The 23,506-nt window shown below is 40.7% G+C and overlaps 1 protein-coding gene across 8 annotated transcripts in view; it reads right to left on the bottom strand.

The window, feature by feature from the left end:
• Positions 1–23,506, bottom strand: part of pbx3b (pre-B-cell leukemia homeobox 3b) — a 227,389-nt gene that overhangs the window by 80,223 nt on the left and 123,660 nt on the right. Inside the window, exon 1 of one of the 8 annotated variants that reach the window (XM_059638167.1) lies at positions 17,983–18,006. The exons of 6 other annotated variants lie outside the window; for them this stretch is intronic. The gene's annotated coding sequence lies outside the window, so the exon portion shown is untranslated. Of the gene's footprint in view, positions 1–16,970; positions 16,993–17,982; positions 18,007–23,506 lie in introns of those variants that run through there. One more of the 8 variants, XM_048558821.2, reaches the window with a different exon arrangement.

Genomic DNA, 23,506 nt, shown 5'->3' with positions numbered 1-23,506 from the left:
ATTGTAGCACATTTGACACAGTCTACAATTATTCTGGAAACCCCACATGACAGGCTGGTCAGAAAATTAAATAGAACAAAGCGTGAAGCTGGATGAACACAGCAGGCCAAGCAGCATCTCAGGAGCACAAAAGCTGACGTTTCGGGCCTAGAACTTCTCCCCATCCCCCTCTCTGATGAAGGGTCTAGGCCCGAAACGTCAGCTTTTGTGCTCCTGAGATGCTGCTTGGCCTGTGTTCATCCAACTTCACACTTTGTTATCTTGGATTCTCCAGCATCTGCAGTTCCCATGATCTCAGAAAATTAAATCACAGGATTCGAAGCAAAATGGTAAGGTGGTTCTAAAATTGGCTCAGTGGCAGAACTGAAAGAGTTACAGCTGATGATTGTTTCTGTGATTGGGGCCTTTTCAACTGAGGCTCAGTCATGGCTCTCTTGCTGTTCCTGGTAATTGTCAAAGATTTAGACTTATATGCAAGGGTAATGACTAAGAAGTTCACAGATTATATGAAAACTAGCCATATGGTGGATAGAAAGGGAGATACCTATAGTCTTCAGGAAGGTATGAGTGGACTGCTCAGTTGGGCAGAAGTGCCAAAATGGAATTCAGTCCAGGGAAGTGCGAAGTAATGTAATTCGATAGTATATCAAGGCAAGGAAACACACTTCAAACAGTGGGATTCTGAAAAGTATAGATGTACACAGGGATGTTAGCAAGTGCATCTACAGATCCCTGAAAGGAGCAGGACAGGCAAACAAGGTGGTTGAGATCAGAGATAATGGGAACTGCAGATGCTGGAGAATCCAAGATAACAAAGTGTGGAGCTGGATGAACACAGCAGGCCAAGCAGCATCTCAGGAGCACAAAAGCTGACATTTCAGGCTTAGACCCTTCATCAGAGCGGGGGATGGGGAGAGGGTTCTGGAATAAATAGGGAGAGAGGGGGAGGCTGACTGAAGATGGAGAGCAAAGAAGATAGGTGGAGAGGACAGTATAGGTGGGGAGGGGATAGGTCAGTCCAGGGAAGACAGACAGGTCAAGGAGGCGGGATGAGGTTAGTAGGTAGGAAATGGAGGTGTGGCTTGAGGTGGGAGGAAGGGATAGGTGAGAGGAAGAACAGGTTAGGGAGGCGGGGACAAGCTGGGCTGGTTTTGGGATGCAGTGGGGGGAGGGGGCGAGCTGGGCTGGTTTTGGGATGCAGTGGGGGAAGGGGAGATTTTGAAGCTTGTGAAGTCCACATTGATACGATTGGTGGTTGAGATATTTAGTTTTCTTATATAAATAGAAGGGAGGTTAAGCTAGACAAAGTATAAAACTTCAGTCAGAAAGATCTGGAGAGAGGAGCACAGGAATGACATAATCACACTACTGAGGTCACAGAAATGAATGTTGCCAGGAATAGAGAATTTTAGCTACAAGGAATATTTCGATAGACTGAAGTAATTTTCTTTGGAACAAAGAAGGCCAAGGGGATGTTTAATTAAGTGCACAAAATTATGCCAAGATATAGTGGATAGGATGGACTATTAACAGTGTGTTCAGTAAGATAGAGGCACAGATTAAAATAATACGTAAAGCTGAGGAGTAATTTTTCTACCAAAAAGAGTGATGAGGATCTGAAATTCAAAACCGTAAAGGGTGAAAGAAGCAGAGCCATCATCACCTTTAAAAACAAAACTTGCATATGCACTTGAGGTGCCATAACCTACATGGATCTAATAGCTCTTTTTTGGACAGCAAGGCACTGTTGGCCCGGCCTCCTTCTGTGTTATAATCTTAATCTCAAAGCCATAGGAATAGCTCAAGGAAACAAATCTATTCACAACGTTTATCAATGTGAAAATAAAAGTTTGAAAGAAATACCCAAGCTTGAAGCAAACTGAATAGAAAACCAAACAAACCTTTTAGGTTGCATCCTTGAAGGCATCACTGTCAAATGAAGGGCATTATGAACCAAATTTGAACAGAAATAAACAAACATTATTTAAAAGTAAATAGGCTCTGGAAAGGTTTTTAAAACTCTAAGAAATGTATGAATAAAGTTAGTAACCCCAGGAAAAAAACTCACAAATGTTGAGCTGCTGGAAGAGTCAGCAACGATGCAAGCTCTAATTTGAAGCAAACAGCTACATGGATATCAGCAATCATAGATCTGTGGACTGAGACACGATACCACCGACCAATCAGCTCACCCCCACTCAATTCAGTATTTTGCTTACTGACAATATTCTTTTCCTCCAAAGAAGCCCAATATCACCAGAGGAGAACATGAGCTTGGTTTTAACCCAGGCTAAAAAGTGATGATACTAAACAATATAGAGAAAATTTGAAAATTCTTTATAAACATTTCTCTCATTGCCCATCCTGAAAAGTAATTTTACAGCTTATAAACAATGGCTGAACAAACAGAATTATTTTATTCATTCTCCCAGTTCTGACAATTTGATAAAACAGGATACATGGTTAAGATGGAAATATAAAGTTACTTCTTTAAGTATAAATTTCCTATAAGCCTAGAAATTGTTTCCTTAGAAGAAACACTTGCATTTATATATGCAGCAAACTTTGTTTGACCAGCACCCCAGATAAACTTGCAAAAATTATAAACCTCAAATACTGTAATGTCCCACGATTACCGAGTATTTATGCAGTTACTTAAGAATAACAGTGATGTGTTCTGATTACTGTGTGCTTTTGCATTGATTTTAGGAGGTGTTGTTGATATTTGTGTATAGATTTTTTGAGGGATGTGGATGTCTCAAAGCTTTGCATGGTCAGGGTTTACTGCAGTTATGTGGACCTCTTGATTATCTGAATATTTGATCAGCCAGCATACACCTGGTCCCATAGGTGCCAGTTAATAAAAAGTTTGTTGTTGTGCCTTTTGAGACCATCAGACCCTCAAAGTACAATGTAGACAATGTAGGTTATTAGCACACAGCGGCTTCCACAAACAGCAGTCCAAATAATGCAGTGTATTTGTATACCTGGAACCAGACAATACTTTTTTGTTATACAATAGAACAGAGTCAAAATTCACACTTTCAGAAACAGCTTAATTTTAGTTAACATGCCCTCCAACAAATTCACACCCAATTAACCTTTAATTAGATTAGATTCCTCCAGTGTGGAAACAGGTCCTTCAGCCCAAGAAGTCCACACAGCCCCTTGGAGCATCCCACCCAGACCCATCCCCCTATAACCCACACACCCCTGAACACTACGGGCAATTTAGGATGGCTAATCCACCTAGCCTGCACATCTTTGGACTGTGGGAGGAAACCAGAGCACCCAGAGGAAACCCACACAGACACATGGAGAATGTGCAAACTCCGCACAGACGGTTACCCAAGGCTGGAATCGAACCCAGTCCCTGGTACTGTGAGGCTGCAGTGCTAACCACTGTGCCACTGTGCCCCTTCAGACCATATTCGATGATAACAGATAACGTTTTTGTCTTTTTAGAGAAATAAAGTACATAAATCAATAACTTGAAATAAATAATCATACCAACAAAGTTTTTAAATGTTTTCATATTTCATTAAAGTTTCAATTTCTTAGAACTCTCTCCTTTGAAGCTGACAGCTGCAATCCGCCCACTTCAATTTGGAACTTTCTCCGTTCTTCAGTATCTGTTTTAAAACTGTAATCAGTCTTTTTTACATTCACACATTGTGTTGACTGCATGTTGTCCTACAGCAATTTATCATCGATGTAGCACTCCATGGATATTACTGTTCAATCTTTTTTAGAATCTCTTCGAATATTTTTGCTAAGCGGAATACCATACCTATTGCCATCGATGTTCAATTGCAACCAAAATCTGAATAATATCCAGACTTCAGCTGACAAGTGATAAGTAACATTCACACCACAAAAATGCCAGGCAATAATCATCTCCAATAAGAGATCTAACCACCATCCCTTACATTCAATGGTGTTGCCATCAACTAATTTTCCAGTACTAACATTCTGGGGTTTACCATTGACCAGAAATTCAACTGGACTCACCATATAAATGCTGTGGCTACAACAGGAAGTCTGAGGCTCGGAGTTGGGGGTAACTCACCTCCTGACTCCCGAAAACATGTCGACCGTCTGCAAGGCACAAGTTAGACTGTGATGCAATACTTCCCACTTGCCTGATTTAACTCTAACAACATTAAAATGCTTGAGTATCCAGGGCAAAGTAGCCAGCTTGATTTGTGTATGTGCGGCCAGACAAAACTCCTCTTGTTCTACACTGGAAAATAAATGTTTTTGAACATAGTCTAAGTCCACACTTTCAGTTTTATTGTAATTAACCACAATCCATAAAAGTTGTACCTCACTGATTATGAGCTCCCTGTAACTTTACAACCAATTCACACTCAATTAACCCTTAACTAATGTATTTATCTCCTGTTCCCTTGTTCGGTTATATGTCAGGCAACTCTTCAGACCACATTGGATGATTATATTTTTGAGATGTTGATTGAAAGATAAATATTGACTAAGAAACCAAGGACAACTCTCCTGTCGTCTAAGACATACTGACACGTGATCTTTCACCTTGACCCAAAACAACAAGTAGATTTCAGTTTAATGTCTCATCCGATAGACAGCATCTCCATTAATATTGCACTTTCTTAGTGCACTGTCGAGTCTGCCTCGATTTTGTGCTCAAGCCATTGAGTAGGATTTGAACTTTTTGACTCAGAATCCCTGCAGTGTGGAAACCGGCCCTTTAGCCCACCAAGTCTACACCAACCCTCCGAAGAGCATCCCACCCACTCCCATCCCCGCCCCCTCCCTGCAACCCTACATTAGGTTGATTGCTACTAACTGAGTTACATCTTAAGTACAAGGAAAAATTTCCAAAGGAAGATTTTCGCTGCATCTTTCCTAGAATTTCAAAAACATAATTCATGGTTTAATCATAGTTCTTCCCTTATTACAATTTCCATCGAGACTGATAATTTAAAGAGACTTGAACTTAATGAATTAGCTGAAGACAGGACACAACAAACGTTACTGATGGTGCTCCCGTGTATTCGCTGTCCAGGTCCTTCTAGATGATTGAGAGTTTGGAAGGTGCTGTCAAAGAGGCCTCAGTGAATTTCTGCAGTATCAGGGTATCGTGGTATCAGGGAGTGGGCCAAACAAGTTGGCTGCTTGTCCTGGATGGTATAAAACTGAGTCTCAATGGAGGTGGAGTGTATTTCATTACACTCCTGCACTGTGCTTTGGAGATGGTGGACAAGTTTTGGAGAGTCGGGAAGCCAGTTACTTGCTACAGGATTCCCAGCCCCTGACCCGCTCTTTCAGCCACAATATTTATATGACTAGTTCAGTAAAGTTTCTGGTCACCCACAAGGTGTTGATATTTGGGGATTCAGTGATGGTTATGTCTTTGAATGTCAAGAGGCAATGTTTAGATTCTCTTTTGTGGGAGATGGTCATTGCCTCGCAGGTTTGTGGCAAGAATGTTGTTTGCTACTTGCTAGTCCAAACCTGGATGCTACCCAGCGTTTTTTTACATTTGGATAAGGGCTGCTTCAGTATCTGAGGAATCGTCAATGGTGTTGAACAATGTACGATGTACAAGAATCAATGAGCGTCCCACTTCTGTCTTTATGATGGAGGGAAGTTCATCAATGGAGCAGCTGAAAATGTTTGAGCCTAAGCACTTCCATGAGGAATTTCTACTGGGATACCATGGATCTGAGGTGACTGACATCCAAGAACCATAACCATGTTTAACGAAGATCTATAGTGGTTGGAGTTGTTGGTTGGTTTGCCAAGCTGACTGGTTTTCATGCAAACATTTTGCTTTCTTTTTAGGTGACATCGTCAATGTTTTTATTTCCTGCTCATGAGTTGTTAAGGTAGGTGTTTGTATTTGACACTGCCAGACAGTACCTGGTTTCTGAGGCATTCATGTAGAAAATAGAGTTGCTCATCATCAAACGTGATATACAAATAGCGTGCACCTACTACGAGAAACACTACATAGTACAGACGGGCAGGAAACTCGCTACCAGGAAAAATGAACACCAACTCACATCAAAACAGCATGACCAACGCTTTCCTCATTTCAATATAATCTGACATAGAAGGACATCAATTTGACTGGGACAAAAGTTACAGTACTGAGGACAAGCGAGATGTAGACAAGCACCAGAATTCCTAGAGGCCTGGTTTTCAACCACCAATGCAATTAACAAACGTTGAGATAGACCCCATCTACGTACCACTGTGGAACAAAACCGGAAACAAGACTGCCCACCATGACAGACCAGACCATATAATTTCAGAGTAGGACAGAACAACAGCGCTTTAATGGTGGCCACAAAGCACTAGAAGAGAGATGAAACGTTTGCATGAAAATCAATCAGCTTGGCGAACCAACCAACAACACCAATTATAACCATCTTCCTCTCTGCCAGGTACGACACTGACCAGTGGAGAGACTTTCCCTCAATTCTTTAGTCTGTAGAAAGTGACGATCCCTTTTAGGCTTACCAATAATTACACTCTTTGCAGAGAGCAAACATTTCAGTTACTGCCAGCTGTCATTGAGTCCCCAAATTCCCGTTTGATCAAGGAGTAACTTTGAGACATTGTTTCCAGATACTTTGCTCAGTTTTCAGAGAATTCCTTAAATCGAACTGAAAAAGTAAGGACTGTTCCAATGATTCTTCTACCCCTGGCCAGGGCAGAACAAATTTCCCAGAATCCTGAACCAGTTGTAGTGCTTTCATACGCAATAACCTCCCTTCTGCATCCAGCCATGCCAGCTAGGAACATCAAACACTTTTCTCTCCAGTGACCACACAAAACCTCCACTTGTTTGTGATTGATGTGTAGGGATGCTTGTAGCCTGATCTCAAAAATGGCATCATCTGCCCTCTTTCCTGTGGAATTTGACATAATTTGACACAGAGGTAGAAATGCTAATTTGCTACTGTCATGCCCATTTAACTTGCAAGTAAATGGACAGTTTACAGTACAGTAGTTTATACCCCAATACCAACAACAAATTGCTGGGATTTAGGATACTTGCATTCTGGTCAGTGTAAACTCAGTGACTGCTGCCACTGTTCCTACGTGTCAACAGCTTACACAAAGACTCTTGTGGTGTAGTGGTAGTGTCCCTACCTCTGAATTTGGAGACCTGGGTTCAAGTCCAGAAATGTGCAATGACATTCCTGAAAAAGTTAATTAAAATATATCTAAACACCTTGCAGTTTCACCTCAGTAAAATAACCTAAGGCTTCCTTCGATCTGTACCAATCCAACTACCAGATTTACTGTCAGGAATACTGTAGAATAGGTTACACGAGTTCTTTCGTTTAAAGCTACAGTCTCAAAATATAATAATCTTATTAATCTCATAACTGTTAGACCTATTCCAGAACAACAACCCCAACTATTGTATACAGATGCAACAATTGGCCAGCCAATTAGAGAATAATTGCCACTAATACCACACAAAAATGCTGCTTTCAAACGAGAAACATTAAGTGGTGAGATCTTCTAACAGAGGCAAGGGCAGAAATCATGGGACCTGGTGCTGTTCCTGCCAGTGTCCCCAGCTGGAGCAAAGCAGCTCTGCCCATATCAGAGGATAGTGGTCCTGACCACGACTGGAAGGCAGTGGCCCCACTCACAACCCGAGGACAGCAACCTCACCTCCAACACAAACATAGCAACCCTATCCAAGCCCAGCAGGCCTACTTGTTGGGCCCTGAGATGTCCTGCTGAACTGGTCCTATCTCCGGGACCAGAACAGGGAACGTCTAGAGCTTGTTTATTCCACCAAGAGATTATAAATTTCAAAGAAATGATACGTGAGAATGAACATGGATACAATGGCACAAAGAAAGCATCTGAGATAACTTATAGCGCTCAGTGAATGTTGCTGTTTCTGATTTTTCAGCCATTACTTTCAGACCTTGAAAATTTATAGACCCAGTTCTTCTCACATATTTCCTGAAAATTTGCACAGAATATTGACGATGGAGTTATGGCTCTGTCATTTGCACCAGCAATGATTACCAGGACCTGGGAAAGCATTCCTGCAACTTGGGCAACTAAAACCTAGGTAAGGACTACAAATCTAAGACGAAAAACAATCTACTAATTCATGTCAACAGGCCTCAGCAAATTACAATGAACTCTGCACACAGAATCTACTTGGCATACTAGACGAAGCATCATAAAATCTTGATTATTCTAGATGACATGACAGAATAACGTGTAGTGGGGACTGAGATTCATGAAGTGAAATGACACAGTGTGATCTTAACAAAAAAGAAGTCAAAGAGTCCCTGGGCAGTTTTTTTATGTTTCATAGGTCTGTAGAAAGCTAAGAAAAATTAAGCAAGAATTGTGCTCTGAAGGTTGGAAAACTCACACGAAACTAACAACTGGTAGGGCCAGATCAGTGCTTTCATGGAGCCATCTTTAAAAGAAAAATCAATTGAGAGCTCTTTTGTCCCCCGGAAACTATTGTGCAATTAAAATATAGTACAATATTCTGTGCACTGTTTGATAACTCGAACCTCGGTCTGAACATCTGTGTAGTATAATGTCTGGGCATACATCCATGTTTTCCCAAACTAATTATCAATACATCAGCCAAAAATAAATGTCATATTCCTCACAGAGCACTGGCAACTGAACACAGTAATGTGCTTTTAGCCATTTGCCTAAATCAGTGCAATCCTCTCCTGAAAATAAATCTGTCTTCACTCCAATGTTCCAACAACGGCACTTATACAGCAGCAAACTTAATTTAGTGAATTCTGAGGGTCAAGTAATTTGAGATAGATTATTTGTAACAACTGCAAAACCTCACCGCTCTATTCTTTCTACATTTGATTGCATTCACACTTAAAATTTTGTTAAGGAACAACATTCTGTATCTTCCAAAGGCAATAATTTTAGATTACCTAAATCATATAAATAACATTTGTGGTATGTGATACTCTGGTTTCTTATTGCCTACAGTACCTATTAGTTACGTAGATGGCATGATAACAGGTGTTTTCCATTTTAAGCTTGTCACAACTTGCCAAGTACAGGTTCACCTAGTTTGGCATACAAAAGTATGTGCTCAGTAGCTGTCAGAGAACATAGTTTAAAAATAAATTCCAACTATTTCTGAATAACCTAAATTTACATGATTCTTAAAATCCTTTCCAGTTTTTAGAAATATTTCCCTTCTAGGATTTCTGGTCCTATTCATTATTGCTCACCTGCCCCGAGTATCTGGAGTATGTATTGATTACCACTTCTAAATATTACATTTTTAGGGTGGCACAGCAGCACAGTGGTTAGTACAGCCCAGGTTCAATCCCACCCTTGTGACTGTCTCTGTGTGGAGTTTGCACATTCTCCCTGTGTCTGCATGGGCTTCCTCTGGGTGCTCCAGTTTCCACCCACAGTCCAAAAATGTGTAGGTTAGGTGGATTGGACATGGAAAATTGCCGAGTTTTGAAGGAATATGTAGATTAGGTGGTTATAGGGGGAAGTGTCTGGGGGCGGATGGTCCGAGAGCCAGTGTGGAATTTTTCGGCCGAAGGGCCTGCTTCCACACTGTAGGGATTCAATGATTCTTCTTTGATATGTCTCAACTAATTTCAGTGGTATTGAACTATACTGCAGTCTCAGTAAGTGATTGGTGAATCCAGTATTACCCCAATGATTTTAATAATATGAAATGGGCATTAAATTTGGCTTTTTTGCCCTCGGTTTTTCAATGTCATCAATGGCTTTTGACTCCAAATAAAATCTATGGTGCACATGCACAATTTTGGTGCAAGTCATGCCAAACAACATTTTGATAAGCACATTGGTACATGCACTGAGAATGTCCAAAAGGAATTTACAGGAGCAGGCAAGTCATAATGATCAATCAGCTTGTAAGAATGATTTGATGCAAGCATTGCCATTGCGGATCTCAATGTTCCAGTTAACGCCTGTCTTAGATTCCGCACAGGTAAAAGCCCAAACCACTAGCTCTATACAGAGGACTAAATGGCTGAAAGCAAACAGCATGAAAATTAGTGGCAGAATACAAAACAGTCTGTAAAGTTGTGAGACAAGGGATCATGTAATAGCATTTTTTATAATCAGTAATGAAATGCAAAAGCTTCTAGGCCACTTCAGATGGAATTATTGGACTTCAAATGGGTGGAAACATTAGTGTTCCTTTTGTGTGCCTTCCTACCATCAAGACTGTGGACTAATTCATACAAAATCTCCAAAGTGACTTCAGCATTCAATGCACATAATATGGGATAAAGTCCACACAAACCATAGTACATGATAGTAGGAACTGCCAATGCTGGAGAGTCTGAGATAACAAAGTGTGAAGCTGGATGAACACAGCAGGCCAAGCAGCATTGGAGGAGCAGGAAAGCTTGACGTTTCAGGTCGGGACCCTTCTTCAGAAAATGAAGAAGGGTCTAGGCCCGAAACATCAGCCTTCCTGCTCCTCTAATGCTGCTTGACCTGCTGTGTTCTCCAGCTCTACACCTTGTTATCTCTTGGTATCACTAGCCTGCTATTATGTCCTACCTACTGTGAGAGTCACTAATCGTCCCCATTAACAATTATTCTCCTTCCTTGCCAGATCATTATCAACTCCTTTGTCTACACAATTGCTCTTCTCTCTCTTCAGGCTCTGTTGTATCGTTTATTCCCACCCCATCCCCTTCCCTATTTTCTGCATATAAACCAATTTTTTCCCAGCTATCAGCAGTTCTAAGAACGGGATATCACAGCCAAAACGTTAACTCTGATTTTTTTCTTCACAGATGCTGCCAGACCTACTGAACTTTACGAGCAACTTCTGTTTTTGTTCCCATTTATTCAGAACTTGTCTTTCCTACAGCCTTACACAATGACACCTAGCTGCCCCTACGGCTCATTTTGGCCAGGGCACTGTAAGTGAAAAATAGTACTGATTGAATGGAACGAGCCATGATTCTCTCATATCCTACCCGCCTGCTGAACCTTACTGAAATTTGGACTCTACCAGTCTAGGCCAGTACTCTTTTTCTTGCCAAAACCAGCAACAATTTGTGCTCTGCTTCCTCTCCTGACACCACCTCACCTGCTCTGTCCTGTGGAAAATTGGACGTCATTGTTCCCACTCTGCTCTCCCCACCTGGCAAACATCACAGGGACTCAGGTTCCACTGTTCCCTCCCCTACCACATGCTAACTCTGAAAGACACCACAACCTAAAGGGATTCTACTGCCTCAACATTCAGAGTGGTGTTAAGGTCCAAGATGCCATGCTGCATGCCGTTAAATCTCACCTACGTGAGGGAACAGCCCTCACCAGCTATACAGTGACAAGCTGAGGAGCAGGTGCAGGAAGAGGAAGGGAGAAAACAATTCGCACATCCTTTTTCTCACCAGGAGGAGGCAATCAACCCAACATCTATCTTGCCAGGCTGCCCACGATCAACTCATCCATCTGCAAATGAAACTCTATTTTCTCAATAACCAATAATTCCACATCTCACTGCCTGCTTCGGTCACTGTCCATCACGGTGTTAGCTTGACCACAACACAAACAAAATCCAGCACAAAATAAGCATTACAAACCAAATTTACAAAATTAAACTAAATTGTACACAAATATCAATGAATTGTCTTCATATATTTGATAATGCCAGTTTTTGGTTTGCTTTTCCCTGTCCCTAGCTCGGACAGAGTGCTTCCCCAGTGGCTGCAGCATGGCTGACAGAAGGAAAGTTCAGTAGTGGAGACCACAGATGACTTTGGAGGATAACTTTGAACAGTTCTGGCCCTAGAAGACCTAGTTTTGTAATACTCAAAAGAAGACAGCTGCAGTCTCAGCTATCTGGTTGACCGGAAACTGCTGGGGCACGAGCAGAATGGTCATTTTAGTTATCCAAGAGAGGTTCATGCTCCATGAAGTCATTCCTTCAGTGTAAAACTCAGCAATCCTGGTAATCTGTTGAGGAACAAATTCCTGGCATGCTATGACACACGAAGTGCAGTTTTGCATACTGTAATTTTCATGCAGAAGGTAAGAAGGCATGGGATGGGGCAAATATGGCAGATTGGGTTCAGAATTGGCTGACCCTTGGAAGGCAACTGGGTGGTAGTGGACGGAAAATATTCAACATGGTGCTCAGTTACAAGTGGTGTACCAGTAGGATCTGTCCTTGGTCCTCTTCTATTTGTGATTTCTGTAAACGACTTGGATGAAGGAGTGGAAGGGTGGATTAGCAAGTGCGTAGACGAATCAAAGGTGGGTAGCATTGTGGACAGTGCGTAGGGCTGTTCTAGATTACAAAGGGACATTGATGGGATGCAGAACTGGGCTGAGAAGTGGCAGAAGGAGTTTAACCCTGAAAAGTGTGAGGTGATTCATTTTGAAAGGACAAACTTGAAAGCAGAATACTGGGTTAATGGAAAGATTCTTGGCAGTGTGGAGGAGCAGAGGGATCTTGGGGTTCATGTCCACAGTTCTCTGAAAGCTGCCACCCAGGTGGATAGAGTTGTTAAGAAGGCGTATGGTGTATTAACTTTCATTAATAGAGGGTTTGGGTTCAAAAGCCGTGAAGTTATGCACCAGCTATACAAAACCCTGGTTCGGCCACATCTGGAGTATTGTGTCCAGTTCTGGTCGCTTCATTATAGGAAAGATGTGGAGGTGTTGGAAAAGGTGCAGAGGAGATTTACCAGGATCTTGCCTGGAATGGAGGGAAGGTCTTACAAGGAAAGGTTGACAGAGCTAGGGTTTTTCTCTTTGGAATGACGAAGGATGAGAGGTGACTTGATAGAGGTATACAAAATGATCAGAGGTATAGATAGAGTGGACAGCCAGACTTTTTCCAAGGGTGGAGGTAGCTATTACAAGGGGGCATAGTTTTAAAGTGAGTGGAGGTAGATACAGGGGAGACATTAGAGGTAGGTTCTTTACTCAGAGTGGTAGGGACATGGAATGCATTGCCAGAGAGGGTAGTGGGGTCAGCCTCATTAGGGGCATTTAAGCGGCTACGAGAGAGGCATATGGATGATAGGATGAGGATTACTTTAGGATTAAGGTAAACGTTTGCACAACATCGTGGGCTGAAGGGCCTGTACTGTGCTGTACTGTTCTATGTTCTATGTAATCTATACCCTAGGTGGCTGTCGTCTGATCTTGCGCTGCAGCAATCTGAGTATTTTGAGCTTCCTCTACAATACCCATAAGTTGAGTGGCTTCCACTTGTGGTGCAGAGGAAGTTGCAATATCAGCCATCAGACACTGCATCATGGTTGGATCTATGTGTATTTTCATTAAACTGGCAGCCACTTTCACACTGGGAAGAATGGGCTCCAAACTCTGTCTGAAGCCCTATGTCAAGTTGTTGCCAGATCCTTCCATGCTTCTTCACTTTGGCTGTAGGCTTTCTGGCAGATCTGCTGAGCCAATGTATCAAGAATTTCATTCTGCATATTTTTAAGCCTTTTGGCTGGCAGTGTACGCAGATGTGAGATGTAGGTGTGAGCAAATGTTAAACATAAAGGTGAGGTGAAGTTATGGCTATTAGATACATGTCATGCTTGAGAGAGAATGTTAGTAGGAGTGGGTGACAGAGATGTACAGTATTCAGTTATGTGTGGAGCTAGTTTTGCAGTTGGTGGGATATGTTACTTGACGATATATTCACAATACTTGATGACATATGCGAAGTAACCAAACATTTTGAGGGTCAATTTCTGGTTAGCCTCCTAGTTCAACTGTTTTCACAACTTTTCCTGGGCAGCCAGCTTCAAGCAACCACAGCAAACACAATGCACAAGCACATGCTGACCTCAAGTTGTATGGATATTTTTAACCAGCCTGTTCAGATGTATTTTGACATCACTGGATTCAGTGGGACTTAAACATAGCTCAAAAAGGGAGAGACACAATCACTGTGCCACAAAAGTGCTATTGATCTGTGCAAGTTTGCTCTAAATATGGGCTAGCCATTCTGGATCCCCATGTGGGCATCCACTAGTGCATCTGACATCTAACTTAAAATGATTGCTGCATGCAGTTGCAGTTAGCACAAAGTTTGCATGCTGTCTACATTGGAAGCACATGCTAGGTAATCTTGTATCCATGTCTCCTTGCTCATTTTCAGGCCATGTCTAATTCTAACCCCAATGTGTTTAAAGTTGACATAAGTGTTTAATAATTAATCAAAATAACAGCTCCATCAGTGCCTCTCACTGTGTTAATCAATCCATGCTGACATATTTTTGATCACCAATCTATAGCTACCAACGAACAAAGTGAACCTGTATTATCCACTATAATGAAGATTTCTTACAATTGAAGGTTCTTGTGGTACAGTGGTAGTCAGGAGTAGTGTCCTTGCCTCGGAGCTAGAATGCCTGGGTTCAAATCCCACCTGTTCCAGAAGTGTGTCATAACATCTTGATTGAAAATATCCACACTTTAAAAAGTACTTATTTGGCTGTAAAGCACTTTGGGATGTTCAAAGTTTGTGAAAAGTGTTTTGCATATGCAACTTCTTGCAGTATCTTGCTCAATGCCTAAAAAGAATCTACCTCTAGCTCAAAAACATTCCGCCTCCACCATCTGCTGACACAGAGAGTTCTAAAAGCACACAACCTCTGAAAGAACAAAAATCCCCTCATCTCTGTCCTAAAATGGTGACCCCCTAACTTTAAAAGTATCGCTTGATCCTGGATGCACTCACAAAATGAAATACATTTTTCCATGCCCACATCACTAAGGCCATTCATGACCATATAAACTTAATCAATTTACTCCTCATTCTCCGAAACCTGAAAGAAAACAACGCCAACCAGTCCAATCTTTCATCATATAACACCTGTTCACTGTGCCAGGCATAGATTTGTAAGCTTGAGGGTGAAAATCTCCTAAATTTTCAGTGAGATCTCATAAATTGGCCCTTCTAAACATAATAGTAATATTTTACCTGCAACGATCACACAAAACAAAATACCAAAGCCTTGAAGTTAATATTGAAGAAACATCCAGTCTCTATGTTGAATCCATGCACCTAACAAACCTATACATACCTTCAACCCTGGAGCTTAAGCAGGAAAACTTCTGATTCATTTGGGAATCTAAACAGGCTGGTCTTCAGCTACTTCCATTTTCAGAAAATTCATTAAATTCCATTCCTTAAATTGCCTGAGGATGGATCATTCACTTATAAATGAAGATTAAATTGCTGACGATTCCAAGTTATATTTGTTGCAAAGTGGGCAAAAACATGGCAAATGGAATAGAACATAGGAAATGGGAGGTTGTGCACTTTGGCAGGACGAACAGAGGAGCTGCATATCATTTAAATGGAGAAAAACCGAAGGAGGCTACAGAACAGAGGGATTTGGGATTCTTGTCCACAAATCACAAAAAGCTAGCATCTAAGTTGATCAGCAAATAGGAAAGATAGATGGAATGTTGGCCTTCATTTCAAAGAAAGTAGGATATAAAAGTAGGGAGTTTTTGCTAAAACTATACAAGACACTAGTCAGACCACAGCTGGAACAGTATCGGGCTCCCTATCAAAGGTAGATATACTGACACTGGACAATATTCCGAGAAGGTTCTTCACTAGGTTGGTAACAGGTATGAAGAAAGTATGGAGTCATATGAGAGATCAAGTCAATTGCGCCTGTACATGCTGAAATATAGAAGAATGAGCAGCGAACTTATTGAAACATGAAGGTTGTTAGGGAATGTGACAAGGCAAATGTGGAAAGGTGGTTTCCCCTTGTGGGAGTCTTGGGCCAGAAGGCATAATCGCATAATATGGGACCACACTTTTAAGACAGATGAGGAGGAATTTCTTCTTTTGAGGGTAGTATATCTGTTGAATTCTTTACCGCAGTGGGATGTTGAGGCTGGATCACTAAGTGTATTCAAGGTTGGCATGGGTAGATTTTTAATCAGTAAAGGAGTCAAGGGTTATGGGAAAAGGCAGGAAATTTGATTGGTAGCAAATCTGGATGCCCATGTTGATATAATTTTAACAAATGGACAATGCACAGTTAGTTAGATACAATTTGATTCACTTTCCATGCCTATATAAAATGAAAAATGGATTATGTACATATTTGTACTTATCTGAGTAGCCACATCTTTCCACTTCAAAGTCCTGCAACAGTTACAAGTAAAATAGATGCAAATGTACCACTGAACATGTCTTAATTATCATTTAATACTGCTAATTTATGTGCAATGCATAAATGCTGTATAACTATATTTCCATTAAGAAGTGTCATGGTCTTGTTTATCAATTCCATCTTATACTCAAATCAGCATTTCAACATAATTCATCTGTGTCCAATTTTGGGCACCACACCTCAGGAAGGACATACTAGCCCTGGAGCGTGTCCAGTGGAGATTCACACGGATGATGAATGGTGGGTTTAATGTATGATGAACGGCTAAGGATCCTGGGATTGTACTCATTAGAGTTTAGAAGGCTGAGGGGAGATCTAATAGAAACTTACAAGATAATGTATGGCTTAGAAGGGGTGGATGTTAGGAAGTTGTTTCCTTCAGGCGGGGAGACTAGGACCCGTGGGCACAGCTTTAAAATTAGAGGGGGTAAATTTAAAAGGGAAATGAGACGACATTTCTTCAGCCAGAGAGTGGTGGGCTTGTGGCATTCATTGCCACGGAGTGCAGTGGAGACCGGGACGTTAGATGCCTTCAAGGCAGAGATCGACAAATTCTTGATCTCACAAGGAATCAAGGGCTACCTGGAGAGTGCAGGGAAGTGGAGTAGAAAGGCCCATCAGCCATGATTTAAATGGCGGACTGGACTTGATGGGCCGAATGGCCTTACTTCTACTCCTATGTCTTATGGTCTTATGGAAGCTCAACTCTATCCATAAACACAATCGCAAGAAACAATTCCACAATAAACCAGGAATTTATAGATTAGCGTGTGACTGTTGACTCACTTTCACTGGGATGAACGCCACAGTCTATGTCCTAAATTCAAGGACATCAAGGAAATTTGTACTCTCATCAAATATGCTCAACGTAATAACCACCACATCCAATGGTCCAACTCAAGATTTATTTCTTCTACTGCATGCTGGCATACATGATCGGTCAAGGAGACCATAGTGCAGGGTTTTTTGCACTATTATACGATGTTTTAAAATGTTGAACTGTTTTATAGACTACAGATTATAGAGCTAAAAGTATCTAAAGGAATTGTTTTTGAAAGAAATTCGGCAAACAGCAACAAGTATCAAAAGGAGGACTGAGCTCTAATTTTGTTACAATTGTTCAAAGTAATAAACTGTATCCTAGAGGAAAGGGACCATCCAATTTCTGTTTAATAATCTCACAGATACTTCTTATTTTAAATGAAAAAGCAATTTTAACAGAAATTTGAAAATATAGCCAAAAAGGTTAATACTTAGGAAACATGGCAGAAAGAGTTCAGCTGCACAAATTTGCATTAGATTAACTTAGGTAATGATATGATGGATTTTAAAAAGTGTATTAACTAAGCAGATGAATGAATTAAAATCAATACCTATTGCTCCTAACAAAAATTGTGGAGACTGACTCGACACGAAATAACAGGACCATGTGGAGCTTGGGTGAACTTCCAAAACCACAAAAAACAAATTGGGCTATTGAGATCCTGGGCCTTTATACAGTGCAGGGTTTTATGGGAAGCAATCCCATTCACATCAAAAGAATTTTACACTTAAACTCCCCAAAATCAAATCAAAATCAGGCAAACCCTTTCATTGTAAAGGATATTCGAATGGTGAATTCCAGCTTCTTAACTGAGCTGAGTAGTGATAATAAATACCATGATGCAAATCATTTCTGAAAAAGAATGAATCTTAAATTGTGTTCACTAGTTAGGTGCACTCGCTCTGAATTGCATATGAAGACATCCTCATATATTTCAGATAGTCAATGATATTTGAACACTTATCAACCACTTACCTGATCCAAAAACCAAGAATGCCACTTCTGTCAGATCAATGTGTCTGCCCTGTCTCAGTTGATCTGTTGCTGTAACCTTTATCCATGCCTTTATTACCTCAAGACTTGATTATTCCAATGCACCCTTGAATGGTCTCCCATCTTCCATCCTGAGCAGACTGGATCATCCAAAATTCTGCTGCCTGTAACTTAATTTTGAATCAGTGTCACACTCAGCTAACAACCGAGATCACTGACCTCCATGACTCATAGTTCACAATTGCCTTGATTTTAACATTTTTATCTTTGCTTTCAAATTCCTCCATGGCCTTGATCCTCCCCATCTTAAAATTTTCCACTATTGCAATAACCCCCAAACCAAGTTGTCAGTTTTGCTTAATTCTGATCTGTTCATGTCCCATCAAGGCAGATATGCACCTAAGCTTCAAAGTTCTGGAACTCCTCTAAAACATTCCCATCCCTGCCCTTTAACTTCCTTTAAGACACCACAGAACCAACCCATTTAACAAGTTCCTGGTAAACTGCACAATATCCCTTTATTTGGCTTGGCATCAAATTTTGTTTCACAGCACTGCTTTGAACTGTCTTCAGGCATTTCACTGTTAAAGGCATTATAAAATGTATGCTATTGCGCTAATTTTTGAGGCATTTCAACCAGAGTTAAATTCAATAGATTTGAATGGATCCAGCAGTGTTGCTCTCACAGAGTCATAGATTACAATTAAAGTAAATCCAGATCCAGTACTGTACTTAGGTTGTTAAATTTTGTTCAATGTTCTTATGTGCCCGAGCATGTTTCAACTGCATCGAAGATACTATATAAATACAAGCTATAGTGATTGATATGAAAACCTTCTAGGCATCAGCACATAATTTAAACTTCAGATGTCAAACAGGCTACATTAGTTGGTCAGGGAAATTATTCAATTATTGATTTCCACATGGGGAGGTCCGGAAAATCAAATTTACCTAATGTAGCCAGGGATTATCATGAATTGTGCCTTAACAAATAACAATGCCTCTTCATTATAGCAGCATTATTGCAATCATATGTGCTATTTGGTCTGCTCAGGATCAACTCCACACCAAAATTCCAGCTTCTTTGGCCTGGGAAGATCATTTTTTGTAGGTCAGAGAACATACCAAGCTGTTATTTACATCAGCAATTAAACAGAAGGAGCTGTAATACTTCAGGTCAGCATTGTTCCCAAGCTAAAATGCAGCCCCTAACTTGGAGAAAGGGAAAATTTAGAACGCAGTTGTCATTCCTCATTGAAATTTTCACTGACAGAAAAACTATGCCAAGGTTACATAATCCAAAGTTTAAGGCAAGAAAAGAACACAGATCTTGAAATCCAAACAAATAAACTAAAATCATTTTCAGACAGGACAATACTATCTAATAATTTCAGCAATGAAAGCTACAGTCTGTATCAAACTAATTCTTCACTCGAGCACACACTTGTAACAACAATTAAAAAGCATGTCGAGCATCAAAATCTATTTTAATAATTTAGCAACTGATACATTTTAACTTTGTATATAAACTTTTTAAATACATCTGTAAGTTAATTTGTAGACACTACTAATTACAGCTGAATATCAGATGCCACCAATACTTGCCTGAGTGCAGGGAATGATATCTTATTACATGGATTTTTGTTAATGTAATTCATAGCAGCAGAGACCTAAATGAAACCCCTTTCTACACTATTCAGTGTTTGAATCGTGACACAACAGCATCAGGTTCATACTCAACATTCTGCTAGTAATCAAACCAGGAAAAGCTAATTAGACAGCAGGTTAATGAATTCAATAGCTCCAAGGCTGCATTTTACAATGACTTACATGATTTTTTAAAAAAATCTTGAAAGGCTGGGAAGTTTAAGATATATGGATTCCCTGTTTGCTGGAGCACATGGCTAAAATACTACAGGAGGAAGAGATAATTAACTTTCCATACGAAAGCGTGCCCTAATCACTCTTTTTCAGCCAAATTAACTTATTTAAATTGGAGAGGCCTCAGTCCCACTCAGACACAAAGGATATTTTTATTAATTCTGTACAATGCCATATTCACAACTTGTGAAACAATTCGTTAAATGGGTCTAAAGAGCTGATGCTGTCTTGTATCTTTTCCTGAATGAAACTGATGTGAACTGCTTATTTTCTAAAGCACACTATAAGATGACAGAAGCATTATGACTGCTCGTATGTTCTGACGAACAATTGCCACAAGCTATATCTGTCAGCATTAAATAAAGCTGCATTATAAATGTAAACAAAACACCCACATCTACAAAATGAGCTGTCCTCCATGGCTGTAGGCATGAACTGAACCAGCTTATTGACTCAGCTTGCTCTTTTTATTTATTCTTGTACAAAGCTGTGCATTTACTTTAACCCTCGAAGCTTACTTGGCTTAAAGGAAGTTGTTTGCTTCCTGCCACAAATTGAATGGACTGGTGACGACAGACGTCTCTCTAAAATGGGCACGCCATTAGATAATCAAACACTCCAGAAACTATTCCCTGATTAATCATACCTATCAAAGGTCAGCCAAGGTCAACTCAGATTTCTCGATTGGGCCTTCTTTTTTTTGGTTTAACAATTGACTAGAAACAGAATGAAATTCAGGTTTTAAATACAGACCATTTTAACACTTCATAATTCAAAATTTACATTCATATTACTTGGCCTAGGACTCATCTGTAAAATTGCACACAATAATAGATGTCACATGCAAAATATTCCTGTTTTCTGAAAATAAGATGCAATCAATAAAACATTCAATCTTCAGGTTTTAACACCACAACATATTCTGAAATCAACCTATAATTTATCTTTTCTCTTGGTATTCAGCCATTGTTTTTAATTGCAAATGCTGTCACTGTCTATTCACCTGCCTCGTCTTATTATGACAATTCATTCACATGCCTCTGTACAAAACATTGAAGTAAAACCATGGAATTTTGTGCTTGTTTTGAATATAATATGTATTTATCAACTGCATTGCATAAAATATCTGACAGCGAGAATAGATTATAAGTTTTGTGGAATTTAGCAGGCATTTATAATGTGGCATACTCAGGGATACGAGTGGTATCCCAAACTAGTGTTAACACTACACCTTGTACAAGAACTGAGATATCTAACAGAGGAGACACAACATCTGCACCTCCTCCCAGTCGCGAACCATTTTAACTCCCCCTCCCATTCTTCAGATGACATGTCCATCATGGGCCTCCTGCAGTGCCACAAGGATGCCACCCGAAGGTTGCAGGAACAGCAACTCATATTCCGCTTGGGAACTCTGCAGCCCAATGGTATCAATGTGGACTTCACCAGCTTCAAAATCTCCCCTTGCACCTCCGCATCCCAAAACCAGCCCAGCTCATCCCCTCCCCCCACTGCATCCCAAAACCAGCCAAGCTTGTCCCCACCTCCCTAACCTGTCCTTCCTCTCACCCATCCCTTCCTCCCACCTCAAGCTGCACCTCCATTTCCTACCTACTAACCTCATCCCACCTCCTTGACCTGTCCGTCTTCCCTGGACTGACCTATCCCCTCCTACCTCCCCACCTATCTTCTTTTCTCTCCATCTTCGGTCTGCCTCCCCCTCTCTCCCTATTTATTCCAGAACCCTCTCCCCATCCCCCTCTCTGATGAAGGGTCGAGGCCCGAAACATCAGCTTTTGTGTCTCTGAGATGCTGCTTGGCTTGGTGTGTTCATCCAGCTCCACACTTTGTTATCTTGGATTCTCCAGCATCTGCAGTTGCCATTATCTCAGACACAACATCCCACTGGATTTTCTGTAAACAATGACACAACAATCTGCATTCTTTGTTGCCTGAAGATGTACATCACTTTTGTCTTGAGGAATATTCAGGACATCAGGTAATGTGCATCAATGGGCAAAGGGGTTTTGAAACAATGAATGTATGTTGCAAGTAATAACTAACCAAGAGAGCAATTTGCATTTATTAAATACCTTTAATGTTAAGAATAGCGTGAAAAGTCTTTCATTGAAGCATTAGCAAACAAAATTTAATTCCAAGCCACTCAGTAAAGGACCAAAAGCTTAGTTTAAAAATGGGGAGGTTTTGAGGAACCTCCAAAATGGTCAAAGAGACAGGCAGAAACAGAGACATTGAGTGAGGATATTCCAGAGATGGAAACTACGGCAGCCGAGGCACAGCCTCTGACGATGCCGTGATTAAAATCAGGAAGGGGCTAGAGGCCAGAATTAGAACAGATAACTCAACAGATTCTGCACCTGGAGGAGATTGTGGAGATTGGGAAGAATGAGGATTTGGAGATGGGTACAAATCAAGGTATTGCATAACTGGATCTCAATGTAGGACAGTGGACGCAGGTTATGGTGGGGGAATAGGAGTTGGTACAATTTGTGAGTTAAGACACAGGCAGCAGACTTTAAGATGGCCTCAAGTTAATGCAAAGTAGAATGTAGGAGATTACTAGGAATACACTGGAATTGTCAAATCCAGAAGTAACAAAGGCCCGGATGAGGTTTTCATCAGCAGATGAGCTAATGCAGAATAATCTAATGTTAGCAAGGTGAAAATGGACCATTTTTTGATGGTGCAGAATTGTTGGTGGAAGCTCACTCAGGGGTCAAAGATGGCCCCAAAGTTATGAACAATCTACTTCTGTCTCAAACAGTTATGAAGGAGCAGGATGGAGTCAGTAGCTGGGAATAGAATAGCAAAGGGCTGAATATAATCTTCCATCTTCCTAATATTTAACTGCAGGAATTTCCTGCTCATTCATTACTGAATACTGGGGAACACAGTCTGACAATTTAGAGACACTCAAAAGATATGGTGGCTAAATATTATCGGGTATCACTAATATACATGCAGAAGATAGCTCTGAATTTTCATATCATGTCACCGCATGTTGCAGCATGTAGATGAGAAGTAGGAGGGTGATGAACAACAGATCTTGAAGGTGGGGGGGGCTCCCTTGAAGTAATCGTGCAGGAATGGGAACATCAGTCATTACATATAATTTGCTGGCTACAATAAGCGAGAAAAGGATAGAAGAAAAGAAAAGTAAACCAACCAACGGGATGACATGAAGAGGTGTTGGTTAAGCACAGTGTGGCCAACCATGTCAAAGAAGGAGACAGACTAAAAAGAATGGAGAAAGGATAAATGCTTTTGTCAAAGTCATACATTCATTTGTGATTTTAATAACAGCAATTTCAGTATGCAGAAGGGAGCCATCTGATTAGAGTAATGTAATTCTGGAATTCCAGTAAAGATAGGCATAGGTTTGTAGTCAACAACACTTTTAATATGGAAGTGAAATAGAGCTGACTGTGGGGCAGGGCAGTAGTAATCATAGTAAGGATGACTTTTTTTTGAGGAGAAAAACAGTGATGGCAGATGTGAAGGAAAGGGGACAGTACCTGAGAGAATAGTTTAGAGTATCAACTTAAATGGAAGCGAGGAAGGGAAGCTGGGTCATTAGCAGATTAGTGGAAGGTGCAAAAGATAG

Source organism: Stegostoma tigrinum, chromosome 29 (assembly GCF_030684315.1).
Source record: "Stegostoma tigrinum isolate sSteTig4 chromosome 29, sSteTig4.hap1, whole genome shotgun sequence".
NCBI classification, from domain to species: Eukaryota; Metazoa; Chordata; class Chondrichthyes; order Orectolobiformes; family Stegostomatidae; genus Stegostoma; species Stegostoma tigrinum.
This window is presented reverse-complemented; position numbering and strand designations above follow the sequence as displayed.